Source organism: Petromyzon marinus, chromosome 23, assembly GCF_048934315.1.
Source record: "Petromyzon marinus isolate PM22_M1 ecotype Great Lakes invasive population chromosome 23, UKy_Petmar_22M1.pri1.0, whole genome shotgun sequence".
NCBI classification, from domain to species: Eukaryota; Metazoa; Chordata; class Hyperoartia; order Petromyzontiformes; family Petromyzontidae; genus Petromyzon; species Petromyzon marinus.
In genome coordinates, this window is record NC_133689.1 from 3,730,783 (window position 1) to 3,755,653 (window position 24,871).

The 24,871-nt window shown below is 50.8% G+C and overlaps 1 long non-coding RNA gene across 2 annotated transcripts in view; it reads right to left on the minus strand.

Moving 5' to 3' along the window:
• Window positions 1-817: 817 nt before the first annotated feature.
• The window catches only part of LOC142925667 (uncharacterized), a 38,532-nt gene continuing 14,478 nt past the window's right edge, over window positions 818-24,871 (minus strand). The window contains exons 1-4 of one of the 2 annotated variants that reach the window (XR_012942625.1): window positions 15,707-16,564; window positions 11,047-11,190; window positions 6,253-6,421; window positions 818-5,061 (exon numbers count right to left, since the gene is read on the minus strand). This is a non-coding gene — a long non-coding RNA (uncharacterized LOC142925667). Of the gene's footprint in view, window positions 5,062-6,252; window positions 6,422-11,046; window positions 11,191-15,706; window positions 16,565-24,871 lie in introns of those variants that run through there. The other variant, XR_012942624.1, reaches the window with a different exon arrangement.

Sequence of the window (24,871 nt, forward strand, 5' to 3'; positions counted from 1 at the left end):
GCTACGAAACCCCGGCGACCCGAGTTCGATTCCCGCTCAGGGCCAACGCCAGCGACGATTATCCGCTACCGGTCCTGGGTGTCTCCTTGGTCGGCTCGGCCTCAAATGCGAACCTGGATGCGGTGTGTCTACGAGGGAGACAAAGGCGGCCGGGCGTGCTGTTGCCCACCCACCCTTCTTACGTGCAGTAGCGGCCTTCATCGTTGCACGCTAACAGCACTTGCCAACAGCATGTTAAGGCTATACGGGGGATCTTTGTCTCTGTCTCTGACACGTGCGTACGAGTAACTGTGTGCGTGTGTGCTGAACTTCTTTCGCACCCTACATCGTGCTAATCGGAGGTGCGGGGGGGTGGGAAGGACAAGCAAACGAAACACAACGGCAAGCAGTTGTGGCACGATGAGCGTCAACCTGCCTTCTGTCGGCTTTAATAGCGCACTCACAACAACGTGCAAGGGCAGCGGCTACATTTCTTCAAATCGTCGCCGTCATTTTTTTGAAAATTCGGCACCCTATAGTTTAAAGTTGTAAACTCTCCAAATGCAACATTCCTCATAAAACTTCGCCCAAAAGCAAACATGTTCAAACGTTTAGGACTCAAAAATGTTTTTTGGGGGGGGGGGCGGGGGCGGGGGGAGGGGTGCACCCATTTATGTAAGTAAATAAATATAACGTTGTGCGTTTTAAAATGCCTTGGCATGTTTTGATGTACAAACATTCATAGACGTAGGTTCACAAATTAAACGTTAAAAATGTTTCCCCAACCCAGTTTTTTGGGAAAGGGGTATGACCCAACATGAAACTTTTTCCTTGTGGGTTTGTCGTCGCCATAAACTTTATTTGTGCCAAAACTCAGTCTTCTTGCCGTTCTAAAACATCACGAGAATGTTCATCAAAAGACAAAGATCTCCTTTATATTCTTTAACAGACTGTTGGGGCAAGTGCTGTTAGCGAGCATCTATGAAGATCGGCACAGCTGTGGCCAACACCATGCCCGGCCACCTTTGTCTCCCCACTGAGTCGGCCTAGGGGAGGCTCAGGATTGGTTCAGATAATTGTCACTTGGTGTTGACCGCGAGCGGGAATCGAATTCACTGGGCACTCTCCCGGCTATAAAAAAAACTACAATGATGGTGTTGTTGCTGTTGTTGTATTATTATTTAAAAATATATATTTGGGGTGCATCAGAATCCCTGCCTGCTTTTATAAACCAGCGGGTCGGCTCAGTGGTTGTGAGGTCAGCCTCTCGCAGCCACGAGGTTGCGAGGTCAAATGATGGTTTGGGATTGACTCAGCTCATAACGCCTCCTGGCTCAATGAAATGAATATCACTTCATGGGGAAGTCAACAGCGGTTGTCCTATGGAGGGATGCTCACTTCCCGCCATAGGAATGTGGAATTTCCACCACTGGCTCAGGGCTGTAATGAAGAGATTAGCGCCAATGCATCAATGGCCATTTCAGTAGGAAATCATTTTTGACTTTCGATGTTTAACTCTACATTTGAATGCGTTTCGTGGCAACCTGTTTGCTCGTTTTTTCTGTTTTTTCGACGTCTTTTCGAAGAGAGACCTCTGGCATTCGCTGTGTTGTCACCTTCTCATGAATACAAGCACTACATTCAAGCTGCCCCCCCGCCCCCCAAGTGATACGGACACATTTGAGCCAAGTCTGAGCCAACCCTTAATCGTCTCGTTCTCAAAACGTTAAGCCCACACATTGTGCCGTACTGTGCACCTGTCGAAGACGCGAGCATAGCAAGGCGCTCACAAACACCAATCTTTAATAAAGGTACAGTTTTGGGGGTTAGATCGCGTAAATACAAATGCGTCGTTAAACCCGCCACCACCCGCCACAGCCAATCAGTAAGGTATGTCACGTAAACAAAAACACGCCAATTAGTTACCACTTCAGGATACCGGTGTGTCGGAGAGCAAACCCACAACGTTTATATTTACACGATCTAACCCAAAAAAAAACTTTGTTATGGATAACATTGGTCGCGAAAGCCTACTACTACTAGCACTACGTGTTAAACCAACACCTCTCTCGTGACCTCGGATGGGGCGCCCTCAATTACCCGGGGGGACCAGATCGGGGCCGGAGTGCCGAGCCCTAAAGTCTGCCAGGTGACGCCGGCGAAGGGCACCCCGACTCTCCGCTCGGCCGCACAAAGTGTGCCGCCGTTTAGACGCGAGCGCTGTGGACACGTGCTCTGGCGTGGGTGGCTTAGGGGACAGGGCATCTACGGTGTTCGCTGGAGCCTCCTTCAACCCCAAAAAATCCCGCGCCGCCCACCACGCCCCGACATCTCGTTCCCTCCGTGACCCCTCTGCCACAAACGCACCTACCAACCTGCCTACCTTGTTACCCGACCGTCCCCGACCTTAGCCACCCGCCCTACTCACATCAGAATTGCGCGAGATCAGCTCACGCCCAGACAGCTTGCGATGCCCTCTCACTGCCCGTGGGTGTTTGTAAGGGACACGCAGGTCAGGAATGTTGCATTCCAGCAGCCGAGTTTTTCATTCACCCCAAGCCCTTTGATGTCTGAGTTGAGGTTTTTGTTGTTGTTGTCCGCGTAGATTTCTCTCTCCCATCTCGGTCGTTATTTTGGAAACGCCCGCTTCGATCTGTCAGGTCGTCGATGCCGCTATTGCAACTCACTCCTCGGCGGGACGTCTGGCAAAAGAAAAAAACACACACATATTCCCAGCTGCAGCGTGTACAACGCTCTCTGGCACGTGCCGTTACGGGGTACTGCAAGATCCCACCGTGTCCTTCCGGTGTCTCGCCGAGCTGTATTGGCATCCGGTTGCCGCACGAATACACCGTGAGGTCGCACTCACCGCACACAAAGTGATTGGCACAAATGGACCACAATACCTCGCTGACCTCGTCAAGGAGTACGAACCATCGCGAGAACTCGATGGTTCATCATCGCAGCAGCGGGTTTTGGCTGGGCCATCGAACAAAGACGGTGGTCACCGCATCGCGCGCGGGGCTTTCAGATGCGCTTCTGCGGCCGTCTGGAACGCCTCTTCCTTCCGATATTAGGAAGCCACTGGGAGCTGTGGCACTTTTAAATCTAGACTGAAAACTAATTTCTTTAGAAACTGCTTTTCGTGTTTAGTTTTTTGGGCCTTCCCGCGCACCTCCGATTAGTCACGGTTGGATACGTGCGGCACGACAGAAAACGTTTAACATACGGTACAAACTACAGCAAGTCGGGGCATCAGGTCTGCTTGCATCTTTCCCATCTGTCTCCGTGACGACATAAGTCCACGGTTTATTTACTGCTCAAAAAAGTAATAATAATAGTACACTCGGAGGCGATGTTCATCTCTCGTTTGCGATCCTGTGCCAGCGGTGGAAAGGTCTGATCCCGATTGCGGGAAGCAATTCTCACTGTGAAACAACCACTGTTGACCCCCCCCCCGCCACCCTCCCCGCAAAGTGGTACTAATTTTATCGACCCCGAAAGAAATGGGCTCCATTGGCGAGTCCGCTGGCTGTACCGCACAACCCCATAGGCCAGTCCGTTGAATATAGTTACACACCATAGTTACGCACCATAGGTACGAACCATAGGTACGCACCATAGTTACGAACCATAGGTACGCACCATAGGTACGCACCATAGTTACGCACCATAGGTACGAACCATAGGTACACACCATAGGTACGAACCATAGGTACGAACCATAGGTACGAACCATAGGTACACACATAGTAGTCTGTCAGGTGTTGTGGGTACAGTACATCTTTCTCTCGGTGTTTCTCGCGAGATTGGCCGGCGACCCAGATTCACAGTGGGAGGTCGCTCACTTTCCTGTGCTGACCCCACTGCCTGGAACTCTCTTTTCATCCCACCCCCCTGCCATCCGTACTGTCGACTTCCCCGCCCCCTGTTCGTACGTCGAACTTCTTTCGCGCCGTACGTAGCCAACTGTGCTAATCGGAGGGTCAAGATCTTTAATGACCGCCTCTTGCTTTCTATAAAAAAAATAATTCCCCCTGTTTTGTACAGCGTCTTGCGGTGCGGGTCGCATGCACATCATCATCATCATCAACATGACGATCCATGGAACAGAGCCCCGTAGCTACCCACTGCTCATTTCGTCATTTGTTTCCACTTTCCTCCGTCTTGTGTCAGTATGCTCGCGCGTGTGTACACGTCGAGTATATATGAACAGAGTCTGCTTCATCGAGAGAAGGATGGGGTCATTTACAGCACGCACATTGAGGCCTACATACGGCAGCCTGTGAACGGTGATGATGGTGGTGGCTGTGGTGATGGATGATGGGCGCTGTGGTTAAGAGACGTTATCTCCCTCGCCTGGCACGCAGGAATTTCGTGAGTTGGATCCCGGACCCTGACGATGCCTGTTGTATGTATGCATGTTGAACTTCTTTCGCACTGTACGTAGCCAAACGTGTTCCTCCACATTTAGAATCAATACGCGCTTAGATTATTTGGCTGCTGCTATAAATTCCCACGTGTGATGATGATGATGATATCAGCCACTGCGATGAGCTGTCATCATCATCATCATCACGCGTTGCCAAGTCGTCTCTGAGAAAGAGCCAATAACCCAGTGGGCTTTACCTGGTAAGTCAAACAAAGTTTCGTTTACGGTGATGGCGATAGGTGTCTTCATTTTGGCCATGTCATTTGCATACTGTGCCATTAATTACCACCACGCGTTACTCGTACTACTCCGTGTAACCCGAGTGTGTGTACTAGGTATGTGTCATCACGTAACTAATTACTACACAACTATCTGTCGTTTTACACGTAAATATATAGATGCACAGGGTGGCCCAAAAGTCAGGACATTTTGGGTTATTATATATTTTAACAAATAACACCTGATTATTGAATTAATTTAAACAAATGTCCAAATGGACTTCCATTAAGATTAATGCATGATGCGTGAACTCTCTTTTGAAATTAATTTAGGATTTTTCTTCCAAACATTAAAGGTGTCATCTTTGAACATTCAACACGTTATGTCTTGTCTCAATTCACTGCATTTTCTTTCCATTCTTAAAGCGTCATCTGAAAGGGAAGAAGAAAAGTAGACATCAACAATGATAGCAATAAGTGAAATATGAACTTGCAGTATAAACAACGAAAACGTTCGAATGCTCGTGCTAAAATAATAAGAATAAGCCTACGTGTCCTGACTTTTTTTGGGCCACCCTGCATCGAAATATTGCGGTCTCAGTGATGTGTTGGCGTCCCATTTTTCTCCCTAGGGGCGACCATTTGTGAATGGCCCAGTCATCAACCTCATTTTTACTGCTTTCATGCCCGTCTTCAATCATTTCTGTGTTGTGTTTTCTGATTTATTTCCACTCTTCTCCTAATCGTTTTTGTAGACTTTCGCATGCTCTCGTATTTTTTTTTGTATATCGCAACTTCGTGCGTCTTCCACATCCTCTCCTCGCGGGCCATCAAGCTTTTTTTTTCCATTACTCGGATCACGTGGAATGATTGTTTCACGTGGAAGTGAGACCATCTGTTTAGAACCGCACTTTGGTGAAATCTGATGCAACAAACTAATGGTGCCAGAATCATTCTCCATCCAAAGATCTCACCCGAAGAACCACCGACCCCATTAGCGTCTTGTGGCACGTGCGCATTGAAACTTCTCACGACGCTCACTGGCAACGGGATGACGGCGGAACGATGTCCTAAAAAACTAAAATAGAAAATTTGCGGAGTTTCCGGAAGTGACGTTTTTGTTTCCTTACCCCATTCCCAAGCACGTCACTTTGTTGATACAAAGTGACGTGCTTGGAGAGTGATCGGGTCATTGCCTGGAACGTCGCTTACTATATATGTGCGTGTGTGTTCCTTTATAGGGCCGCAGCGCTATTGACGGATGCGTCGACTGTTTACATTTTAATTAATCGCGCTTATGCACCACTGCCAAAGCAATTTCACAAACAACAACACTTCTTTTAATGCGTTCCACCAACGTAGCGCTGCACACACACACTCCACATACTATTCACGCGGTGCAATGTACAAGTTGGTCCAGATGTCTTGTGACCCGCATTTACTTTGCTAAAACTTAATGAAAAAAGTAAGGTTTATTTAAAACATAAATTAACATGAAAATTAGAAACAAATGTTCGGTGGTAAATTAATTGGGGGTCATAAGACACCTGGACCACTCTGTGTGTACTGTAGTACATTTTAAAACGTAAATGGCTAGCGGTGGCGAGATGTCAACTACCTTACCAGGTATACAGGAGGTCGCGGGTTCGATCCCGGCCTTGAGTTCGCATGTTCTCCCCGTTGTCGCGTGGATTAACCCCTCCACATTCAGAAACACGGTGGTTTAGAGTATTTGTCTGCTGTACATTTCCACGCGATGTAAGCCACTTCGTTTGTGGTAGCCAGGTCGCTTCTGAAAAATAGATAAATACAGCTCAGTGGGCCCTTACCCCGTAAGATTAACAACTCCGTCGGGCAGCGAGGCGGCGACGAGACGTGAGTACAGCAAAAGGATTCTTGAATCTACCTGTGTAGACAATTGGGTGTTATCCCCTTGTATGCGTGGTGGGGTTTTGTCCGGTTGTAACCGTAATGCCAAACGCTCGTAAATGGAACTATTGGGCCAAACTTCCCGATGCAGGACCCTCCTGCCAATGAACAATGAAATAAACAAATTAAACTTAACCTATTTATTTTGTTACCGGTTTTCAACAGTTTTTTTTTCAAAATACAGTTTTAGCGTGGGGCCCGTTCTCTGCCGAGGTACCCGTGGAAAGTGGCCGTATTCTGGCTCTCGTACGGCCCCCACAAAGCCGCAGATGTCGGAGTCAGAAGGTGTTTTAATTAAGCGCGCTCAGCCAGCGGTTAATTCTGGGCGACAGGGAAAATGCTGCTGGCATCTCGTCCCGCGTGACCTCATTTTCACATCCCTCCACCCCCCCCCTCTTGTTCTCCCCCCCTCCAACCCCACCCCCTCACCCTCCACCCCCCCCTCTTCTTCTCCCCCCCTCCAACCCCACCCCCTCACCCTCCAACCCCCCCCCTCTCCTCGCCCGCGCCCCTTCGCTTTTGTCCGCTGCCATCCCCACGCGCGCGCCTCCCCCCCAGCCCCGCCGGCCGCCGCCCCCCCCCGCCCCCCACATCGAGTGGCGTGACTCCAACACCGCTCTCCTTTAGGACCGTACCCCGCGGGGGGGAGGCAGGGAGAGGGGGAGGCAGGGAGTGGGGGAGGCAGGGAGTGGGGGAGGCAGGGAGTGGGGGAGGCAGGGAGTGGGGGAGGCAGGGAGTGGGGGAGGCAGGGAGTGGGGGAGGCAGGGAGTGGGGGAGGCAGGGAGTGGGGGAGGCAGGGAGTGGGGGTGGCAGGGAGTGGGGGAAGCAGGGAGTGGGGGAGGCAGGGAGTGGGGGAGGCAGGGAGAGGGGGAGGCAGGGAGTGGGGGAGGCAGGGAGAGGGGGAGGCAGGGAGTGAGGGAGGCAGGGAGTGGGGGAGGCAGGGAGAGGGGGAGGCAGGGAGTGGGGGAGGCAGGGAGAGGGGGAGGCAGGGAGTGGGGGAGGCAGGGAGTGAGGGAGGCAGGGAGTGGGGGAGGCAGGGAGTGGGGGAGGCAGGGAGTGAGGGAGGCAGGGAGTGGGGGAGACAGGGAGTGGGGGAGGCAGGGAGTGAGGGAGGCAGGGAGTGGGGGAGGCAGGGAGTGGGGGAGGCAGGGAGAGGGGGAGGCAGGGAGTGAGGGAGGCAGGGAGTGGGGGTGGCAGGGAGTGGGGGAAGCAGGGAGTGGGGGAGGCAGGGAGGGGGGGAGGCAGGGAGTGAGGGAGGCAGGGAGTGGGGGTGGCAGGGAGTGGGGGAGGCAGGGAGTGGGGGAGGCAGGGAGTGGGGGAGGCAGGGAGAGGGGGAGGCAGGGAGTGGGGGAGGCAGGGAGTGGGGGAGGCAGGGAGAGGGGGTGGCAGGGAGTGGGGGAGGCAGGGAGTGGGGGAGGCAGGGAGAGGGGGAGGCAGGGAGTGGGGGAGGCAGGGAGTGGGGGAGGCAGGGAGAGGGGGTGGCAGGGAGTGGGGGAGGCAGGGAGTGGGGGAGGCAGGGAGTGGGGGTGGCAGGGAGTGGGGGAGGCAGGGAGAGGGGGTGGCAGGGAGTGGGGGAGGCAGGGAGAGAAGGAGACAGGGAGTGGGGGAGGCAGGGAGTGGGGGTGGCAGGGAGTGGGGGAGCCGTCCCCCCCCCGCTCCCCCCCCGCTCTGCGCCCACAATGAAGGGGATTGTCCATCCACACAACCAAACTTCCACATCTCCGGCAGATCGCCTGATGGTGCTGGTTGCTGCTGCTGCTGTTGTTGTTCAATCACCGGCGAATGGTCACGGTACGCGAATTGTAAATGCTGCAGGGTTTACTAACTCCGACACACAGCCGGTATGCTCAACTCGTAACGAATTGTCACGTTCTGTTGACGTCACGAACCTTACTAATCGGCTGTGTCGGGTAGTGGTGGGTTTAACGACACATATTTACGCGATATAACCCACACACACACACACCCCTTTATCATGGGCAACATTGGTCGCGCAAGCCTACTAACGTGTTAAAATAACCAAACATATATAGTTTCGTTATAATATTCACGTTTCCGTTACAAATTGGGCACCAATAGTCACACACACAGGCCGCCCGGTTGCGTCCCACAGCTCCTGCCGTGGTTTTCCATCGCTCCAGGTGCGCGTGGGTGGCTGTTAGTTCGGGAAGGGGGCGACATCGCGCAAGTCGCGAGGTTGTGCCTCCCTCCCCTCCCCACACGTAACGAACCTTCATACCGTAAAGCAAGAGCCAGATTCGCGTCTCCGACCATTACGTCGGTTCGCAAATACGTCGTCACTTGACTGTGAACACCGCGAACCGCTTGTCCGTAACCCCCCCCACCACCACCACACACTTGCAGTCGCCCGCAGAGTCATCCGTCATTTCTCGTTATCCGTCGGCTTCATAATTCTACGGATCTCCGTCTAACTCTATGGATCTTTACGTAACTATATGTGTATATATGGAACTCTATGGATCTCTATGTAACTCTATGGCTCTCTATGTACCTCTATGGATATCTACATAACTCTATGATTCGCTGTGTAACTCTATGGATCATTATGTAACTCTATTGGTATCTACGTAAGTCAGCGGAACTCAGTGTAACTCGATGGATCTCTATGTAACTCTATGCATTTATATGCAGATCTACGGATCTCTATGTAACTACGCATCTCCATGCAACTCTACAGTGAGGGAAAAAGCATTTGATCTCCTGCTGATTTTGTACGTTTGCCCACTGACAAAGAAATGATCAGTCTATAATTTATATAGTAGGTTTATTTGAACAGTGAGAGACAGAATAACAGCAACAAAATCCAGAAAAACGCATGTCAAAAATGTTATAAATTGATTTGCATTCTAATGAGGGAAATAAGCATTTGACCCCCTCTCAATCAGAAAGATTTCTGGCTCCCAGGTGTCTTTTATACAGGTAACAAGCTGCGATTAGGAGCACACTCTTAAAGGGAGTGCTCCTAATCTCAGCTTGTCACCTGTATAAAAGACACTTGTCCACAGAAGCAATCAATCAATCAGATTCCAAACTCTCCACCATGGCAAAGACCAAAGAGCTCTCCAAGGATGTCAGGGACAAGACTGTAGACCTACACAAGGCTGGAATGGGCTACAAGACCATTGCCAAGCAGCTTGGTGAGAAGGTGACAACAGTTGGTGCGATTATTCGCCAATGAAAGAAACACAAAAGAACTGTCAATCTCCCTCGGCCTGGGGCTCCATGCAAGATCTCACCTCGTGGAGTTGCAATGATCATGATAATGGTGAGGAATCAGCCCAGAACTACACGGGAGGATCTTGTCAATGATCTCAAGGCAGCTGGGACCATAGTCACCAAGAAAACAATTGGTAACACACTATGTCGTGAAGGACTGAAATCCTGCAGCGCCCGCAAGGTCCCTCTGCTCAAGAAAGCACATATACATGCCCGTCTGAAGTTTGCCAATGAATATCTGAATGATTCAGAGGACAACTGGGTGAAAGTGTTCTGGTCAGGTGAGACCAAAATTGAGCTCTTTGGCATCAACTCAACTCGCCGTGTTTGGAGGAGAAGGAATGCTGCCTATGACCCAAAGAACACCATCCCCATCGTCAAACATGGAGGTGGAAACATTATGCTTTGGGGGTGTTTTTTCTGCTAAGGGGACAGGACAACTTCACTGCATCAAAGGGACGATGGACGGGGCCATGCACCGTCAAATCTTGGGTGAGAACCTCCTTCCTTCAGCCAGGGCATTGAAAATGGGTTGTGGATGGGTATTCCAGCATGACAATGACCCAAAACACACGGCCAAGGCAACAAAGGAGCGGCTCAAGAAGAAGCACATTAAGGTCCTGGAGTGGCCTAGCTAGTCTCCTGACCTTAATCCCATAGAAAATCTGTGGAGGGAGCTGAAGGTTCGAGTTGCCAAACGTCAGCCTCGAAACCTTAATGACTTGGAGAAGATCTGCAAAGAGGAGTGGGGCAAAATCCCTCCTGAGATGTGTGCAAACCTGGTGGCCAACTACAAGAAACGTCTGACCTCTGTGATTGCCAACAAGGGTTTTGCCACCAAGTACTAAGTCATGTTTTTGCAGAGGGGTCAAATACTTATTTCCCTCATTAAAATGGAAATCAATTTATAAAATTTTTGACATGCGTTTTTCTGGATTTTCCTGTTGTTATTCTGTCTCTCACTGTTCAAATAAACCTACAATTAAAATTATAGACTGATCATTTCTTTGTCAGTGGGCAAACGTACAAAATCAGCAGGGGATCAAATACTTTTTTTCCCTCACTGTATGTCTCTCTCTAACTCTATACATCTCTGTGTAACAATATCGATCTCTACGTAGCTCTATGGATCTATCGGTGAGTCGATGCATGTGCCGTACGTAGCCAAATGTGCTAATCGGCTGTGTACATGCAGTGTCCTGCAAATCGCCGCAACTGCCGACGGTTTTTCAGCCGTGGCCTCCTTCTCACGGATGGCGGAGCCGCTCAGCTCGATGGGTTGGGGATCTTGCGAGCTGAAATCTCGACTCGGCCCGTCCAGAGTAGCCGTCTCTGCTTCGACGTCGCGTCCGCGTGGACCGCATGGAAAGAGCCCGAGCTGGACATCCGTGGCCGCTGGTGATAACGCACACAAGAGTTCCACTCGGATGAGTCGACATCACATTTCTTAAATTTGGTGTTAAACTATTTTTTTAAACGTATATATATTTGGTTGTATCTTTATTTGACCAGGTAAGGCCCCAACTGAGCTAGGTAGCTCTTTTTCAGAAGCGACCTGGCCACAAATAATCGCCAAAATCGACGTGGCTTATCATCCACGTGGAACTTTTATAGCAGCAGCCAGACGCTCTAAACGAGTGAGTCTAAATGTAGAGGGAAAAACCGAGGACCCGGGGAAAAATCCACGCGACCGTGGGTTAAACATGCACACTCCAAATATACAACAGGCGTCAAGGGTCGGGATCGAATCCACGAACTGCTGTATACCAGGCGAGATAGTTAACATCTCACCGTAAAATAAATAGACAAATGAGATTCTCACCCATGTCTTAACTCAGCCCTTACGTGCGCGTACAATGAGATCCCTCCCTGAGTTTGAGGTCTTCTCCTAGGTTAACTCAGCCTGAAATTAGCGTACAACGATGTCCTTCCACCGGTCACATCAAGCCTAAAACGAGCACCTGATAAAGTCGCTACCCTAGAGCCACTCATCCTGAAATGAGCACCCCTCAACCACTCCCCCCTCCCCTTCCTCTTTGCTTCAAGACGTTGCACGGAATAGCCAGCGCCTCCGTGCGCTGGGGTAGAGAGTTGGAGTGGCTCCCTAACCTCCTCACTCCCCACCTCATCCTCCCTTCTCCTCCTCCTCACCCCCATCCCTCCACCTTCCTCTTATCATCGTTACCGCCTCACCGCCGGTCCATCACCGATCGTGCCAACTTCTCCCCGGGTTCACGGAAGTCATCACCAAGCCACTCTGCGTGAAGGACCCCCCCCCCCCAACGCCCCCCACCCCGTCACCCTCCCTGCCTGCCCCTGCCCCGCGACCCCGCGAGCGTTAATGATTTAAACAAGGTTGGGGGGGGGGGTAGAAACAAAGGCGCCCTTCAAGATGAGGCTGAGGCTCCGCTGCCGCGGCCAATGTCGCAGATCCCCCAAGCAGCAGGGCCGCTCTGCACGTGCGCGCGGCAGGTGCCACCTCGCCCCGATGCACGTAAATGTTTCGTGGGGTTTACTACTCCAAAAGCACAACCGGTTGGTGCCGAACTAGCCAGCTAATTGGCACGTTCTGTTTTGTTTACGTGGTAAAAACCTTTACTAATTGGCTGCGTCGGGTGATGGCGGGATTGACGATGCATTTATATCTACGTGATCTAACCCCAACTCTCCCCCCCCCCCCCAAAAAAAAATAATTACGAATAATATTGATCGCGAAAGCTTACGTGGTAAACTACTGTACGTATGTTGAACTTCTTTCGCACCATACCTAGCCAACCGGGAGGTGCGGTGGGGGTGATAACGCACTATGGAAGGATCGATGGCGCTGAGCTGCATCCGTTTGCCGAACGAAATTTAGAAAAATCTTGATTCGGACTGCTGGAGGAATCCGATGAGCGCTTGAAGCTCTTTTTTCACCACAGATGTCCAGCACGGGCAGGTCTGCGACGATACGGTGCGAGCTCGCGCTCGTCACGCACACAAAGTGCTCGCCACAGAAATGTACCACCGATAACCTTGGCGATCTCGTCAAGGAACCTAAACCATCACGCGAGCTCCGTCATCCTCGCATCGGCAGCTCTTGGCCAACCGTCGAACTAAGACGGCGGTTACCGCAAACACGCGCTTTCAAATGCGCTTCTGCGGCCGTCTGGAACGCTCTTCCTTCCCATGTTAGGAGGCCACTGGAGCTGCGATGCACTTTTAAATCATCTAGATTGACAGACCCATTTCGTCGAACTGTTTTTTGTGTTTAGTTTGTTGTCCTTCCCCAGCAACTCCGGTGAGCAGGGTTGGCTATGTACGGTGCGAAAGAAGTTCAACATACATACAGGACCATACAAACTACTAGTAGACATCTGTGAAAAAGAGCTTCATAGCTCGTCGGATTCCTCCAGGCTAATTAACGATTCTTCTCTTAATTTTGGACCTCCCCTCTTTAAATGTATACAAAGTCCTCTCGAGGTGACAGAAGAGGGATACAGTGTATAGACATGAGATCGAGATGACGTGAGACGAGACACATGCATAGACGGACAAGTCGAGAGATGAAGAGAAGAGATGCAGTGAACAGACATAGATGCCGCGAGATGAGAGAGACATTCCCTGGATTGTGATATGAATTGTCTTATTTTGTTCATTTGGAATTTGAGCGTACAGTGAGGGAAAAAAGTATTTGATCTCCTGCTGATTTTGTACGTTTGCCCACTGACAAAAAAATGCTCAGTCTATAATTTTAATGGTAGGTTTATTTGAAAAGTGAGAGACAGAATAGCAACAAGAAAATCCAGAAAAACGCATGTCAAAAATGTTATAAATTGATTTGCATTTAATGAGGGAAATAAGTATTGACCCCCTCTCAATCAGAAAGATTTCTGGCTCCCAGGTGTCTTTTATACAGGTAACGAGCTGAGATTAGGAGCACACTCTTAAAGGGAGTACTCCTAATCTCAGCTTGTTACCGGTATAAAAGACACCTGTCCAGAGAAGCAATCAATCAGATTCCAAACGCTCCACCATGGCCAAGACCAAAGAGCTCTCCAAGGATGTCAGGGACAAGATTGTAGACCTACACAAGACCATTGCCAAGCAGCTTGGTGAGAAGGTGACAACAGTTGGTGCGATTATTCGCAAATGGAAGAAACACAAAAGAACTGTCAATCTCAATCGGCCTGGGGCTCCATGCAAGATCTCACTTCGTGGAGTTGCAATGATCATGAAAACGGTGAGGAATCAGCCCAGAACTACACGGGAGGATCTTGTCAATGATCTCAAGGCAGCTGGGACCATAGTCACCAAGAAAACAATTGGTAACACACTACGCCGTGAAGGACTGAAATCCTGCAGCGCCCGCAAGGTCCCCCTGCTCAAGAAAGCACATATACATGCCCGTCTGAAGTTTGCCAATGAACATCTGAATGATTCAGAGGACAACTGGGTGAAAGTGTTGTGGTCAGATGAGAACAAAATGGAGCTCTTTGGCATCAACTCAACTCGCCGTGTTTGGAGGAGGAGGAATGCTGCCTATGACCCCAAGAACACCATCCCCACCGTCAAACATGGAGGTGGAAACATTATGCTCTGGGTGTGTTTTTCTGCTAAGGGGACAGGACAACTTCACCGCATCAAAGGGACGATGGACGGGGCCATGTACCGTCAAATCTTGGGTGAGAACCTCCTTCCCTCAGCCAGGGCATTGAAAATGGGTCGTGGATGGGTATTCCAGCATGACAATGACCCAAAACACACGGCCAAGGCAACAAAGGAGTGGCTCAAGAAGAAGCACATTAAGGTCCTGTAGTGGCCTAGCCAGTCTCTGGCTAGGCCAGTCTGGAGACTGGCTAGGAATCCGATGAGCTACAAGGCTCTTTTTTCACAGACGTTCAGAACTTTATAACAACAAACAGTAAAAAAAAACCGCACACACGAATACAACTAAATTATTTTATTTTACCAGGTAAGGCCCACTGAGCCATTAGCTTATTTTTCAGAAGCGGCCTGCCGACAAATGGGAGCGAAGCGGCTTAGCATCACGTGGGAATTGATATCAGCCATATAATCTGAATGTGCCAACATGAGTTCGACTCCCAGCCATGGCTAACGATACTCTTTGCCAGCGCGGAGTGACAGCATGGTGAAGTATGGTCAAGCCCCCCCCCCACCCACCATGACGTACACAGAGTTGAGAGTTGTTCATCCAGCAGTGGATTGACAAAGGGCTGAAAACTACGAATTATGCCAGTCACACCAAAGATTGTGCGATTGCTTGTCTAATGACAATATACATTTGCTGTACTTGAATGTAAATAATATAACTTGGGTAAATAAGACATTTCAAATGATTGCACTTGCTTGAATAAAAAAATAAATGATACATGATTACACAATATTCCATTGAGCCAAAGTCCTTGTCAGTGCAACGTCTTAATAACAGTAGCAATTATAGAAATCATCACCACCATCACCTCCATCATCACCATTCACGACCACACTGCTAAATTATTGACATCGTCATCATTACACTGCTAAATCACCAATCACACCATCATCATCACCACCACCGTCATCTTCCACCACACTGCTCAATCATCAATATCATCATCATCATCATATAACACTGCTCAATCACCAATATCACCACGACCGTTATCACCATCCACCACCACACTGCTCAATCATGAATATCAATATCATCATCATCATTACATTACACTGCTCAATCACCAATAACACCACCACCACCACCACTATTATCATCATGAACACCGTGACACTATGCAATTAGCACATGATCATCATCATCATCATGTCACTAGCAGGCACGTACGCGTGTTAGCGAAGGGCCGAGTGCCCTGTCGGGCGAGCGTGCGCTACGTGCAGGGAATGGGACGGCTGGGACGGCACGAGGACCCACCGTGTTTAGTCCCTGGGCATTTGCGCTCCTCCTTCTCCTCGGCTCTCATTTATACGCAGCCCGAGGCGGGCGAGCCAAGCACAAAGTGAGCAGGCGTGCCGGTGTGCGAGCGAGCGTGCGAGAAAGAGGGCCGAGAGAGCGGAGGAGGGGGGGGGGGGTGAGAGAGCGAACGAGCAAAAGGAACGACCGAGTGAACGAGAGAGCGAGCGAGAGAGCGGGCAAAAGGAACGAGCGAGTGAACGAGAGAGAGAGAGGGAGAAACGGGGGGCAAGAGGAGCGAGCAAGTGAGTGATGGAGCAAGTGAGTGATGGAGCGAGTGAGAGAGGAGATAGGGGCAAGGGAGAGAGGGAGCGAAGGGAATCCGAGCGCTCCCATATTATTTATTTATTCCCCACCCCCCACCCCTCCACAGCTCCCCTTCGAACTCGCGGGGATGATAATCGGATCTCATCGGGGCGATCGGTCGCGGCGCGATGGTGCTGATCACTCGTGCGCGAAAAGATCTCGGCCCACTGCCCCACTCCGTGTTTCGTGTACAATTAGCGGCGCGTCGCCGCCAGTGACATTCAAAAGCCCCGTTCGCACACGAGCGACATTCAAATTAAATAATAATAACATCAATTTATCTTAATGTTTTACACTCCGTGCACAATACGCATGTTTTTTGAGCTTGTATTGGTTGATAAATAAAATTGCCAACGCGAATTTCTGGTTAGTTTTTTTTTTGTATCCAGATGAACCATACCATCATGATGTTTGTATAACTTTTGCCGATAAGCCAAGATTTAAAACTTTTTAAAATTAAAAGGACCCTTCAGTAAGCCCATCTCCGCATGCACTCATTTTCATCATTTGAAAAATTTCGACTTTTTAATGTTTAAAAAAAAATCTCGAAAAGAAAACCAATTTTGGCTGTTTAATGTTTAACGGATAACGCGGCACAAAGAACAACGGGTGTCTTCAAAATCACTCTCATAAAACACCCCCTTCGTAACACACCCCCTTCGTAACACACCCCCTTCATAAAACACTCCCTTCATAAAATAGTGAAACAACCTTTTTCACACCACAAAGCCAATGTCCACGGGCGACTGCGGCCTGACATACATTATATTAATTGAGATTATTTTTTTGTGAGGGGCGGGGGGGGGGGCGATTTCGTTAAAAAAAATTTAGCCGAGGCATTTGGACTCCACGTGGCCTCCTCCAAGCCCAGCCAGTGGCATCTCGAAGACCCCCACTACTTGCGGCGACGACCCTCGCTAACCTCTGACTACCTCCCTAACGAGATTCGGACGATTAACCCCGATTGAAGGTAAACATCCCCGCCTTGCGGACCACGCTGCGACTCGCGCGTGGCCCCTTGCGATGATTGTGCTGCGATTTCCTCTCTGCCCATTTCCTCACACAAACCCCCCCCCCGCCCCCCAAAACCATTCGAAGGGCGCACAAGCGTGGCAGACGCGCGCGCGCGCGCTCGCTTTCCATTCAACACGCGCGGTGCGTTCTCGACGTTTTTGGTACCGTTCCCCCTTGCCCCCCCCCCTTGCCCCCATTCTCCACCCCACCACGACGTACCACCCCAATCACGACCACGAGTTCATGCACCCCCAGCCCAGGGCGCAACACACGGAGTGCGCGCACGAGCGCGCCTACGCATGCCGTGAACGCGGTGTCAACGAGACGGGCACGGAGGGCCGGAGGCTCGGATCCGATATGGATATTTACATCGATTGGGAAGTTCCTGCAGCGAGGCATTTGTTTCCGTGTCGCGTATGAGTGCGTTGTGTCGTCACAACGTCGCCCCCCCCCCGCCACACCCCCGTCCCAACCGCGCATTTGAAATGTGTCCTGCACGGTATCCACGCCGCAGCCTGCGCCCCGCCCCGTGGGTGAAACAAACCGCTGAAATTAAGCGCCGCGGCTGATGTTTCACAACCGGACGAAACGGCTCCTGTGACACCCGGGCGGGCGGGCGGGCGGGCGGGCAGAACGTGGCGAGAATTTCGCCGAGAGCGACGCTGCTCACCACAAAGGGGATGAAGAATAATAATGAAAATAAAAATAATAATTAATGAAATGAAATTATTACAACGTTCTCTATTTACCCAGTAAAGCCTCACCGCGTCTCCCCCCAAACCAACCTCCTCGCCCAGCATTACTTGTGATGCAGGAGGGCCCTGCTACATTGGGATATGTTAGCCAGGTCTATTACTCAGTGTTTGACGCGTGATAAGGAAATCAGTGTCCGGTGGAAAACCACGCAAATCGGCGTGAGGGGGTGACATTCAAAGCTGCGCCATGGAGGCGAGATATTTACTACATCGCCTGGTATACAGGAGGTCGTGGGTTCGATCCCGACCCTGACGCCTGTTATTTGGAGTGTGCGTGTTCTCTCGCCCCATGGTTGCGTGCATTTACCCCCGAGTTCTTCGGTTGTTCCCTTCACATTTTGCAACATGTGTTTAGAGAATTTGGCTGCTATAAGGTCCACGTGATAAGCCACTTCGTTGAGCTATCATTTGTGGCCAGGTCGCTTCTGAAAAAGAGCTACATAGCTCAGTGGGCCTTACCTGGTCAAACAAAATAAAACAATGTCTAGTAGTTTCAATAGAATACGGTGTACCCTAGTTTATACTTCGCAGCCCATGGCCTACACCAATCTGGTATTCCCACCCAGGCAGTGAAACCCATCATCCAATCACTTACCAGGCCCAAGACCCCTTGCTTAGCTTCCTCCGATACGTGACGAGGTCAGGTGGTGGTGGTGGGTGGGGGCGCTACTGCGCGAGAGCTCCACGCGGATTCCTCGTCCCGTGACACCGATCGCGCGATTGTAAATTGATTGGGGGTGGTGGTGGTGGTGGGGAGGGGGGGGGCATGTAAGGGGCGCGGGGTGGATGTGGGGGGTGGAGGGGTGGGGGAGAAACGAAGGAAAGAAAAACAAAAGGAAGATGATCGGTGTGAAAGAGCAGCAGTTCTGGGACGAGAACGCCGCCCGCGCATCTGCTTGCTTGGAAGCCTCGAGCTGTTATTTCTTCCGCAGTTGCAAACACATTTTTCCACTGCGTCGTGTGTTTTTTGCTGGAGCCCCGTGTTTTTTTTTTCATTTTGATGTTCTCAATTATTGGGAGAATTGAAAAAAAAAACATTTTTAGCCGAGGTGGTATAGTAAAAAAACGACACTAAAATTGACGACTGGCGCAGAGAGGAGCTGAGCGGTTAAATGTTTAATTTTGTTTTTATACTCTTTGGTTCTTTCGGTAAAGTCACGTAGATAGAAAATGTATAATTAAAATAAAGTGAATAAAAAACCCATGAATGTAGACTGTAGCCTGGTTCTTAATTGTAGTGAGTGTACTGGCAGTCTATAATGTAGACTATAGCCTGGCTATTACGTTTGGTGATTGTACTGGCAGTTTATAGTGTAGACTGTAGTAATGGTTATTGAGCTGGGTGAGTACTGGCAGTCTACATTGCAGACTGCCAGTACTCACTCACCGAGGTTAAGAACCAGGCCTACAGTCTACACTGCCAGTACGCCCACCAAACTTAATAACCAGGCGACAGTCTACACTATAAACTGCCAGTACACTCATTCCGATTACGAACCAGGCTACAGTACACGTTAATGTTTATTTATTTAATATTTTTATTTTTATTCACTTTATTTTTATTATAACTTTCCCTTCTACGTGACTTTACCGATAGAACCAAAGAATGTGAATTCCTGCAGTCACGAAAGTTTTAAGTCAAAATTGTATCTTGTTGTTTTGTTTTGTTACGGTTGTTTCTTGAAAAATAAAAGTTGGGCCTGGGTGGCTTTAAAGGGCTGGGCTGGGTTGGGCCCCATCGCTTGATGGGATCAGCGTCAACGTTGATGGGATAATAGGAAAAGCGTTTAAAGACCGCGGGGGATTACCCCCGGATTTAGGGGAAGTGGAGCGGAGAAGTGTGCACGATACGAGCGCAGCAGCTTGGCACAGCGGAGAGACAGATAATCCGTCCGGGTCACCTGAATTTTGGTAGATCACAAAAAAAACATAGAAATAAAATATATAAAAGAAAAAAATAGGCGGCACAACGTCAGTGAGTGGACGTGTTTGTATATATTTCCAGCGGATAATCGTGACACGCAAAGCTCCAAACAATACAGGCGTCAGGGTCGGTCGGGATCGAACCCACGAACCTCCTGCATAGAGGGCGAGATTTTTATTTTTACTGGGGAACGAGATTTTTATTTTTACTGGGGAACACCCCCCCGCCCCTGCCGTCGACGGTGAGAGTTGAGTTTTAAACGAATGAGATTTGGGAACACGCACTTCGTAGAGCGCAGCGCATGCACCGTGCTCGGGGAGAAGGGGTAGAGGGGAATTGGCGTGGCGATGTGAGCGGTGGTGGAGCGGATCGAAACCCCGCGACCCGAGTTCGATTCCCGCTCGCGACCGACACCGGTGACGATTATTTGAACCTGTCCTGGGCCTCCCCTAGGTCGACTCAGCCTCAATCGAGTAACGAGTGCGATGTGTAAACAACCATTGCCACTAGGGAGACAAAGGCGGCCGGGCGTGGTGCTAACCAACCCACCCCCTCGTGTGCCGTTCTGGCCATCATAGGTGCTCGCTAACAGCACTTGCCCTAACAGTCTGCTAAGGCTATACGGGCGGGAGGGGGGGATCTTTATCTTTGGTGGTGTGCATGGGTCATGGCTTAGGAGTGCACAGGCAGCGGTGGTGGTGGCCGCTCACGAGTAGATACCCACATTGAGCAGTAGATATAGCACCATCACACACTCGGCCAGCACGCACAATGAATAATGAACTCCACTTGACTTCACGCATATCTAATTGCAGACCGTCTCCAGCTGGGGTTCTCCGTGATTTCATCCCTGCCCCCCCATTCCCCCCCCCACCCAACCCTAGCCGCCACCCCCCACCACCCACCCACCCACCCCCGCTCTTCTCCCTTCCAACCACCCACCCGCCCGCCCGCTCGCCTGCCTGGAATGATGGTTAATCATTTTAGGTGACCTCTGCCCCTCACCAAATTACACAGAGGTCATCGCTGTCAGCCCCAATAGGGAGCGTGTCCAATCCGCACTTATTGAAGGTGTCTGCAATAAACTGCTCCGTTTTATTTTATATATAACAAAACAAAACGACATGAAAAAAAAGCGACAACCGGCCCGGCACCTCGGCCCGTCCCCGTTAATCGCATTAACGTCCGACATCAACCTCGTTACCACTTTTATTTAATTGCCTCTCATCTCCTCGTTAGACCGTAATTTGACAATCTAACCCCCCCCCCCCCGCCACCATCGCCCCCCACGGGCATCCCCACCCCAGTCCACCTCTCGTCTTAATTTGCGAGCGAGGTCGATTGCACACAAAAACAAAAAAGCTAAAAAATCCACGAAAGTCTTCGCGTTCCGCGGCATCTCGCGGGGCGCCAGCTTGGTGGAGGGCATCGGCTTCTGGAACAAACAAACAAAAACATTCCCTGAGCCACGGAACAACGCCGTGTTGGCTTGCTCGCTTGTTCGCGATGCTAACTGTGAGTCGGCCCCCATCCCTTATGGGATCGCGCTGCTGCTGCTGCATGCACGTTGAACTTCCTCCGCACCGTACGTAGCCAACCGTGCTAATCGGAGCTACTGCTACCGGCACCTACCCCAGAATCTCACCACGGACAACCCCCAACCGGGGTGACTCCGCCACAAAGCGGTGCGCGTTTTTTCGACCCAGGAGGGATGATGGGGCCCGAGCCCAACCCCCTGCAATACCTGGAGGTGGACTCTCTCAACCTTCTGTGATCGCGAGCCGCTGTTGCCGCCACGCCACCTATGGCTGGTCAGAGTCGGTGGGGCGATCCTTGACTCGGGGTAGTGCGTGGATTGCGACGGGGGGGGGGGGGGGCGCCGGGGATCGGTAAGGGATGGAGAGGGGTGGTAGACGAGGCCGTCCTCAATGCTCTCATCAGTAGGGGTGTGGGGGGTGGGATATAAGTAGACGGCACAACTTGTGTTGAGAATTAAATCGCGGCTCTGTGATCACGGTGCATCAACAGGGAACCCATTCATGTGCATCTCTCTCCCCGTTCATCTCCTTTTCCCCCTGTGCATCTCCCTTCTCTCTCCCCGTGCATCTTCCACTCTTCCCGTGCATCTTCCTCTCTTTCTAACCCATCACCCTCATGCAGCCCCCCCCCCCCTCCACCACTGCACGCTGTCTTTCTGCGCGACTGCGACGCAGATTCCCCAGCTGGGTTACGTGATGAGGGTTGTAGGGAGGGAGAGAACGAGTCTGAGAGGGAGACGGATACGGGAACCGTGCGATAGACGGGGACACGGAGACAGCACGAGAGATATGGAGACACGTCTCGGGAAAAGAGAGACAGAGAGACACACCGCAGATAGGGAGAGCGATTAAGATACATCCACTCATAAAGAGACAGACATGGGCAGAGACACACGGACACTTACACGCTCTCGAGAGTGAGACAGAGTGAGACATATATTTCAGAATATTTAAGAGCTTTCGCACCGTACGGAGCTAACCGTGCTAATCGGAGGTCTGGGGGAAAGATAACAAAATAAAAACACGAAAAATCAGACACAGCCAGACAGACAGAGGAGAGAGCGAGAGAGACACGGACACGGAGAGGAAGAATCGTCTCATGGACAGAAGGCGCATGGACGCTGCCATAGACACAGTTTCAGTTTATTTATTTGGTATAGCCATGTGAGCCATTCGGCTCTTGAATCGGGTGCAACCACAACAAACAAAAAAAACTAAAACACGAACAAGAAAACATCTTAAAGTGACTGTGACTGTGCAAACTGGTCTAATTTGATTATTGGGCTCATTCTTATCACAATTATTATGACAATAACGACAGTGCTCATATTTCCACAAATCAATTCTCAGCGTTAGATACGACTGCGACTAGTAATAATAACCATTCTTAATCATAACGACAACGACTCACTTAAGGAAGTACATTAGCATTGGCTCGGTGTCAAAAAATAATGCATCACCTACGGACTTAAAATTACTGCGGTAAAATAATACGAATAATAATTATTATTACCGTGTTGTGAATCTACTCGATATCTGTAAAAGTCCCAACGAGGTTCGCGACTTTGTAGAAGGTCCTGCAATGTTTCAGGAAGGTCCTGCAATGTTTCAGGAAGGTCCTGCAATGTTTTAGGAAGGTCCTGCAATGTTTCAGGAAGGTCCTGCAATGTTTTAAGAAGGTCCTGCAATGTTTTAAGAAGGTCCTGCAATGTTTTAAGAAGGTCCTGCAATGTTTCAGGAAGGTCCTGCAATGTTTCAGGAAGGTCCTGCAATGTTTCAGGAAGGTCCTGCAATGTTTCAGGAAGGTCCTGCAATGTTTCAGGAAGGTCCTGCAATGTTTTAAGAAGGTCCTGCAATGTTTTAGGAAGGTCCTGCAATGTTTCAGGAAGGTCCTGCAATGTTTTAGGAAGGTCCTGCAATGTTTCAGGAAGGTCCTGCAATGTTTCAGGAAGGTCCTGCAATGTCTTAGGAAGGTCCTGCAATGTTTCAGGAAGGTCCTGCAATGTTTTAAGAAGGTCCTGCAATGTTTTAGGAAGGTCCTGCAATGTTTCAGGAAGGTCCTGCAATGTTTTAAGAAGGTCCTGCAATGTTTCAGGAAGGTCCTGCAATGTTTTAAGAAGGTCCTGCAATGTTTTAAGAAGGTCCTGCAATGTCTTAGGAAGGTCCTGCAACGGGATGTTCGGCCGCTTCCACTCACTCCAGCTGTGTTTGTTTAGCTTCGTGCGGGCGCAGTTAAGACGAGTATCGGGAGAAGGCCCATCGTCTGTACGAGTGGGGTAACACTTAACACTCCGTACAGATGGATTCAGGAAGCATACCATCTGCCGACCTGCTCGCAGCGTGAGCCCCACTCGCTCCTCCCCTTGAGTCCTTCGATTCCGAGGCCACGTGTTCCATTACATTCCCCCCCCCTTCTCGCTCTCTCCTTCTCAGAGAACCGCTTGACTCGCTCGTTCGCTCGCTCACGCAAGCCGCGAAGAGGACGGAAAAAGCAAAGCACGCGAGGAATTTTAATCGGGTGTAGGGGGGGGGGGGCACTGCCGATGAAACACACGCGGCCTCGCCACCCCACAGAGCCCCCAGCCATTGCACCACCACCACCGTGCCCTGCGCACCCGCCTGCCTAACCCCCCCCCCCCCTATTACCACCCCAACCCTCGACCCCTCTCTCACCGCTCCCATCTCGCCGGACACTAATGAGCTTCATCAGGCTGCGCCCACTGGATGAGACCGAGCCGACAATCACTCACACGGCTTAACGATGCCTCGAATGACCAGGAGGGCTCGCTCGGCAGTGGAAGGGGCGATTAAGGGAAGATTGTGGCTCGCCGGACTGACCGGCCGATCGGTCAGTCGGCCGGACGGTCGGTTGGCCGGTCAGTCGGTCGGTCGGTCGGCCGGTCAGTCGGTCGGTCGGTCGGTCAGTCGGGCGGTTGGTCGGTCGGTCATTGAGTCGGCCGGCCGGACGGTCAGTCGGTCGTTGGGTCAGTCGTTTTTGACCGGTGACGGAGATTCGTGGTCGCCGCCGATTTGCTGCGCGCCGGGGGTGGACACACAACCGGGTGGACGGACACCCGGAGGGACGGACGGTCCCGCGCCCACTCGCGGCGCTCCGCGAGTGGGCGCGGGGGGTGGTGGTGACCAGGCCGATCGAAGCACAAGGAACGCGTTGGGTTACACCGCGCGTGCAAGGGGAGACGATGCTGCTCACGCTGTTGTTTACGATGTTGTTTGTTTACGATGTTTATGATGTACGCGTGTACAACATCCCCCCCCGCCTGTCACCCACCGTGTGTGACTGCGCTGCGGCACGCGATTCCAACTTGGTCGCGTTTCGTCATTCTTTGTTTTGTTGCTCGAAAAAAATAATCATCGGCGCGTCTCGAGAGTCGATTAAAAAGAGGGCGCTGTATCGGGAAGTTTGGTCGATTCCCTCTTTTTTCTTCGCCACATATAAACAAAATACATTTCATATTCGTGGTTCTTTCGGTAAAGTCACGTAGAAGGGGAAACGATAAAATAATAAAAATATAAAACAATGAAATTCTCACGACGTTTCGACTGCAACACAAGCAATCATCATCAGGTG